At 36.8% G+C, this 7,721-nt stretch overlaps 1 pseudogene; it reads left to right on the forward strand.

The window, feature by feature from the left end:
* Positions 1-2,146: 2,146 nt before the first annotated feature.
* Positions 2,147-2,953, forward strand: LOC121486558 (annotated as a pseudogene).
* Positions 2,954-7,721: the final 4,768 nt, after the last annotated feature.

A 7,721-nucleotide genomic window follows, 5' to 3' on the forward strand; every position in this document is an offset into this window, starting at 1 on the left:
ATTACCAAAAGTGACATAATGGTGACCCTACTTAATATTTTTGGCTATTGGATCCTTAATTTTAGTTTTATCATTTAGAACTTTTATGGTTTGATCTTTATCTTCCTATTCTTCACTATTTAACTAATCTTTCATTCCCCCTACTGCCAATTCAGCCACATGAAACGTCTTAGCCTCCTGCTGTAGTGACTAATTCAAACAGCAGCACGTTAACTGAGGTGGCTCGTTGCACATATTCTGTTCTTTCTTTTTCAGTATAGATCATGTGTGTAAGCAGTAGATAGCTTACCCATGACTGGGATATGAAGAGCGCTGACAATATACAATTGAAATGAGAGCTGATATAACAGAGACTCTAGAACCAGAGCTTAACATAGCAACTGGAAGAAACATGAATTTGTCTCTCTTTGAAAATGGTTTGAATGCGATAAATTTAAACATGTCTATTTTTGAAGCTTTCTGTATGAGAGAGAAGGCATACATGAATAGTAAGTGGACGAATGATAGATTCTGAAGTTTGCTATTGCCTTGCTAATAATCCCTTAAAACCTTATCCATTTGCTTGAATATGATTAACCCAGTCACAACTGCAAGGATAGGCCTTGATGAAGGGAACCATTACTATCTTCTTTTCTTTAATATCTTATTTATTTATGAGAGACACAGAGAAAAGGCGGAGACACATGCAGAGGGAGAAGCAGGCTCCATGTGGGGAGCCCAATGCAGGACTCGATCCCAGGACCCCAGGATCTCCACCTGAGCCAAAGGCAGACGCCCAACTGCTGAGCCACCCAGGTGCCCCCGTTACTATCTTATGTGTAATGTTTATGGCTTAAGGTTATTCAAGTGACCCAACATCTTCAAACCAGAAGAAAATAAAACTTTTAGGTTAGAGTTGTCAGAAGACTTACCTTCCTCCAGCCCTGGCTCTGAATGATGAAACATATACTGCTGTGCATGGCTGTTCTTGTTTTTGCAACCTTAGATTGAGACTTAGATACAGATAAGGGTAGAGAAAAGAATAATAATAATAAAAAAAACATAGCTAGTGCTGTAAAAGAACTAAACCGCCAAACTATCAATTTAAAGCTGTCAATATATTGACTCCTTAGTTTAAACGAGCTAGAGTTTTCTATTACTTGAAACTAAAGCCCTTGGATATGGATCAAGATGGAAAGATGTTATCAGAATGACCTTTTGTTGTTTCATTTTTTTTTCAAGGGATTAAAAAAGATGATGTTTTCTAAGAGAGGGTTGGCTTTTGAAGGAGAAGGTAAATTTAGTGTGTACTTGCTGATTTAAAGTAACTTGGAAACACACAAGTAGATTTGTCAATCATGTCATTGATCGGAAACTCAGATGAGAAAACTAGAGTACATAGAAGCCAGAAATAACAAGTGGAGCATTTCATTTGCAAGGGAGAAATTTTAGGATAGACACAAAGAAGAGTGTCAGACTGAACAATGTAAAAAAATACAGTAATTTGAAGAGGAAGATAATGAGCTTGAAAAGAAATTTACTGAGGAGTGGCCAAAGACATTCACAGAAAAACATGGCAGTGTGATACCCTCCACCTCTGTCTCTCTCTCTCTCTTTCTCTCTCTCTCTCTCTCATACACACACACACACACACACACACACACACACACACACACAAAGTATTTAAAGAAAGGAAAATAAGGAAAAATACTACAGTATTGCCAAATTCTGTCAATAGGTCAAGTAAAATGAGAATTAAACTATCCACTGGATTTAGAGAAATACAGTCATCGATTACATTAGAGACAGTTGTTTCCATGAATAACACACGGGATTAGAAGTCAGACCAAGGCAGTTGAATAGTTAGCAGAAAATGTGGACTTAGAGACAAAAAAAGTTTGGCTGGTAAGGAGGAGAATATGCAGGCGTTATAGACATGTGGGATTTTAAAGAATTTGCATGTGTTTGTATGTTTTTGTATTTTTTTGTCTAATAATTATACATTATAATAACAACCATAATGATTATTTTTGTTTGGTAATTAATGGCTTATTCTTTAGAGCAGTCATAGGTTTGCAGAAAAATTGATTAAAAAATACAGAATTTCTCTTTCTGCCCATGGATGCTGCGGAGGAAGCATAATTAAGTCTCCTTTCCCTCCACTGGCATGTCTAAGTTAGAGTCCCCCAAGGAGCCTGCACAGCTTCGGAAGTTCTTCACTGAAGTGTTGAGGTTTATAACAACCAATGACAGACCGAGGAGTCTTTTTGAGCAATGGAGAGAATTTGTGGACTATGTGGTAAACCACAAGCACTCCAGAGGCTTTGGGTCTGTCACCTTTGCCACTGTGGAGGAAGTGGATGCAGCCATGAATGCAAGGCCACACAAGGTGGATGCAAGAGTTGTGGAACCAAAGAGGGCTGTCTCAAGAGAAGAGTCTTAAAGGCCACTGTGCAAAATATTTTTGTTGGTTGCATTAAAGAAGACACAAAATCAAATTCTTTGATTTGATTTTGATTCTTTGATTTTGTCATCTACAAAATTATCTTGAACAGTATGGGAAAGCTAAAGCGATTTCTTTGATTTTGATTTTGTCATCTACAAAATTATCTTGAACAGTATGGGAAAGCTAAAGCGATCGACAGCATGAATGACTTAGGCAGTGGCAAGAAGAGAGGCTTTGCTTTTATGACATTTGATGGTCATGACTCCATAGGCAGGATTGTCACTCAAAAACACCATACTGGGAATGGCCACAATTGTGAAGTAAGGAAAACCCTACTTCAAGCAAGAGGTGGCCAGTGCTTTACCCAACTGAAGGGGTCTAAGAGGTTCTGGAAACGTTAGTGGAGGTTGTGACGGTGGTTTGGGTGGGGATGACAACTTTGGTCATGAAGAAAATGTCAGTGGACAAAGTGGCTTTGGTGGCAGTGGAAGATGGAGTCGGTGGGGATGGCTAAAATGGACTTCGTAGCCATGGGAGCGTCTTTGGAGGTGATGGGAGCTATAATGATTTGGGCAGTTATAACAGTCAAACTTCAAATTTTGGATCCATGAAAGGAGGAACGTTGGGAGGCAGAGGCTCTGGGCTCTGTGGTGGTGGAGGCCAGTACTTTGCCAAACCATGAAACCAAGGGGACTATGGCGGCTCCGGCCATAGCAGTTGTTATGATAGTGACAGAAGGTTTTCATTATCACCAGGAAGCAAGGCTGAGCAGGACAGGAGAACCAGAGAAGCAAGAGGGAAACTGCAGGTTCTGACAGACTAGTGACCTCAGCCAAGCACAGTGGTGGCAGGCCTGTGACCACAAAGGAGACACATTTTAGACTATACTCAAGTGTATGGGCAAAAGCTTGAGGACCGGATTTGTGACATTGTCTAACCTGTGGAAAGTGTGAACCCTTCCAACGAAGGGTTTTAATGTTGATTATTTTTTTGTACCCATGCTATTGATTGCTTAGTGTAATAGTCTGATCATAATGCTGAATAAATGTGTCTGAAAAAAATAAAACCAGAATTCCCGTATTCTCGCCCTCCCTACAACACAATTTCTCCTATCCTTGGATCAATGTGATATGTTTGTTATAATTCATGGGCAAATACTGATACATTATTATTAACTTAAGTTCATAGTTTTAATTAGGGCTTATTCTTTGTAGTATATAGTCGTACGGGTCTTGACAAATGTAGAATGTCGCGTATACGCCATTACAGTGTCACACAGAATAGTCTCGCTGTCTTCAAATTCCTCTGTATTCCACTTTTTCTTCTCTTCACTTACTTACTGCCTGTCCCTGGCAAGGGATTTTTTTTTTTTTTTTTGTAAGGGATCATTTTTGCTGATCTTTTTACTGTTTCAATGTTTTTCCTTTTCCACAATGTCATATAGTTGGGATCAAGCAGTCTATATTCTTGTCATATTGGCTTCCTTATTGGTAATATACACTTAAGATTCCTTCATGTTTTTTTTTTTTCCTCTTTGAGAGAAAGAGAAAAGTGTGGAGGGTCAGAAGGAGAAAGGGAAGCAGACCCCCCACTAAGCAGGGAGCCCAACATGGGGCTCAGTCCCTGGATCTGGAGGTCATGACCTGAGCCAAAGGCAGACGCCTGCCCAGCTGAGCCACCCAGGCGCCCCTCCTCCATGTCTTCTCATAGTTTGGTAACTCATATCTCTTGACACTGAATGATGTTCCATTACCTGAATGTTTCACAATTTGTTTATCCATTCACCTATTCTGTGTGTGCTCTAGGTGGTTATGCTTGTATATATTAATCCATTTGATAGAAAAACTTCAGAGAAGAAACTCTTGAAAGTACTGAAAAACTAAGAGGAAAAAAATGAAATAAGGCTTCATACAAGGTAGAGGAATTTTCATGAAATTGTAGAAGGGATTCTGTTCTCTACTGAAAACTAGGGGAGGGGTAAGGAAGGGATGCAGATACACAGAAGCTTGTACTTTCATAAATAATGATGTTCATGGCCCAGAAGTCAATAGATTTACTCTCACATGAAATTGTTGCAAAAAGTTTTTAATATTTGCTTTAATTAAATTTTCTCTAATGATTCCTATAGGTGAGCATTGTGACCGTAGAAGTTTTTTTTTAATATGAAGAATATTTTAACATTGTGACCGTAGAAGTTTTTTTTTAATATGAAGAATATTTTCTTGAAATTAATTTTTATGATTTTGTAGGAATTTACTATTACTGAAATGCTTCACTATTCATTTTGATTTTATAATGCTGTATCTTTCTATATTCAGTTAAAAGCACAGTACCAAAACGTGAAATTATATTTTGTTTTAAACATTGTATGGACACAGAGAAAAATAATTGCATTTCATAATGGATTCATTCATAATTGTCTACACGACACTTTATTTTGCTAAGTTAAAGAAATTTTCTTTACTTGCCAAGAAAATTGAAAGAACTCCCACTAAAAAAATACATTTCTAACATATGTATTATTAATTATATATCAATATGTGAAACTTATGACACTAAAATTTATTTTTTTAAAGATTTTATTTATTTATTCATGAAAGACAGAGAGAGAGAGAGAGAGAGAGAGAGAGAGAGAGAGAGACAGTCAGAGGGAGAAGCAGACTCTCTGCAGGGAGCCTGATGTGGAACTCAATCCCAGGTCTCCAGGATCAGGCCCTGAGCTCGACAGACACTCAACCCCTGAGCCCCCCAGGCATCCCAACCCTAAAGTTCATGATTCTGCAATTAAAATTACCTTTGCTTAGAAAAACAACCCAGATATTTCCAGATAAAAAAATGAAACCATAGTCATTAGTGTTTCTTTGAAAAATCTATAGTAATAAATATACCAACAAAGATTATGATAATATTCATATTTTCAGTAAGAACTTAATGTATTTTTTTGAAATTCTGTTTTTAAAATTCATGCTATTTTTCTCATTACACATATACTAAAATGTAATATTATCTCTTTTAAGAAATAATGTAAGTGATATTTGAATGGTGATTTATGGCAATAACCAATCCAGAAATACTAATGTAAATCCAAAGCATTAATATTATTTTTAATTTACTACATTTACATTAACCTTTTGAATATTCATAAAATTAGTCTGAAAGTATATGAAATTATTATTTAAGGACAATTAGGTAATGTCTTCCTTGAACTTATGATAAGGTTATATTCTGATAAACCCATCTAAAGTTGAAAATATCACAAACTGAAAATAAATTTAAAACACTTAACCTGAGCACCTGGGTTGCCCCATGGTTGAGCATATGCCTTCGGCTCAGGGCATGATCCTGGGGTCCTGGGATCGAATCCTGCATCAGGCTCCCCAAAAGGAGCCTGCTTCTCCCTCTGCCTGTGTCTCTGCCTCTCTCTCTGTGTCTCTCATGAATAAATAAATACATTTTTTAAAAAAAATTAAAACACCTAGCCTATTGAACATCATATCTTGGCCTAGCCTACCTTAAACTTCTCAGAAAACTTACAGTAGCTTCTCATTGAGAAAATCACCTAACACAAAGCCTATTTTACAACAAAGTTTTGAACATCTCTTGCAATTGGTTGAATACAGTACTGAAAGTAAAAACCAGAATGGTGGTACAGTACAGAATGGTTGTAAATATATCTGGTTGCTTACTCATGATATTATGTGGCTGCCCAGGAGCCTCAGCTCACTGCCACTGCCTGGCATCATTAGTATCTCCTGCACAGCATTGGCCTAGGAGAAGATCAGAATTCAAAATTCAAAGTATGGTTTCAACTGAATATGTATCACTTTCACACATCATACAGTCAAAAAATTATAAGTCAAACCATCTATCAGTAGGGGACCATCTGTGCTTCCTAATGCTTTATTGGAGATTAGCAGATTTGTGTAAAAATTATTTCAAAGTGAACATGACTAAGACCATCAGATATAAAACTCTCATAGCATCTGACCTAAGTCTTCTGCACCCAGGTAAGCTGGAATCAATTGAGGTTGAGCAGAACATTTTTTACTTGCTCTCTTGAGAACTTAGATTGTGTAATCATTCTACTACCCTTTTAAATAAAATGAAGTTGCAATAAAGTAATAGAAACCATCACATTCTCAGTGCTATTTTCCCATAAAAGTTTGATTAAATGAATATAAGAAGCCTTAGATCAAAATGGTATTTATCATTTTGGGTTTTGGCTTTCTTTTACTGCATTACTGGAAAACTGTGCTAACATTTTTAGGTTTATATATAAAACCAGCTTGGTTCCAGGCTTTCCCCTGTAAGCATATCTAGAAGGATTTAAAAATAAATAAATAAAGGACTTAGAATCTCTTCATTGAGGTGATTGTTCACATGTTGCAGGATTCCTCGTCTCTTGAGTTTTGTGTTTAAGTATTAGTACTGCTCTATCCTTTATATAATAATAATCAAATTCTTCTCTCCCCAGAGTTCTAAAACTTCTACTTAGGGATACACACACTTGCATGTAGCTGTGTATGTATGTATGTATATATATACACACACACACACACATATATACACGCATATATATAATTATGGTATATAATTATATATATATAATATATATAATTTATTGCTGATACTGAACTTAGCCAAGAAAAATAATCATGTTTCCATAGATATTCCAAATTGCTATAAGCCACACCTTATGAAATATAGTGTGTATTACTTACTATTCTTTCCTACTTTGAATAACTTTTAAAATCAAATGGAAACATGCATATAATTAAAAAAATGATTATTTCCTTCTCATCCAAGCATGAATGTAATCACTGTCTCAGAGGTCCTCTAGACCATTCTTACATTTAACGATTTTCTAGAAAGACGCACAGAAGTTCAGAAAGCTGTTATACTCAGAGTTTATTTCAGTGGAAGGATACAGATTAAAATTGGCGAAGGGAAAAGGTGCATATGGCAAAATTTAGGAGAAACCAGATTCCATCTTCCAACTGTTGTCTCCCAGTAGAGTCAGAAAGATAGCAGCAACATATGGTGACACTTGCAAAGTGTTGCCCAACAAGGAAGCTCAAGCCTTCCTGACCCTGGAGGCCAGGGTTTTCGCTATTGGTCTGTCGTGTAGGCATGGGACATCCACGTGATTGACCTTAGCCACTTGGCCTCCAGTTCTCCAGAGGTCGAAATGATAGAGTGGCCTCAAATCACAGGTAAACAAAAATAGGTGTTCACCATAAGTTACATTGTTAGCAAAAAACATTTGTGTACTTAATGTCTCAGGTATACAAAGACT

The sequence above is a fragment of the Vulpes lagopus genome, chromosome 3, assembly GCF_018345385.1.
Source record: "Vulpes lagopus strain Blue_001 chromosome 3, ASM1834538v1, whole genome shotgun sequence".
NCBI classification, from domain to species: domain Eukaryota; kingdom Metazoa; phylum Chordata; class Mammalia; order Carnivora; family Canidae; genus Vulpes; species Vulpes lagopus.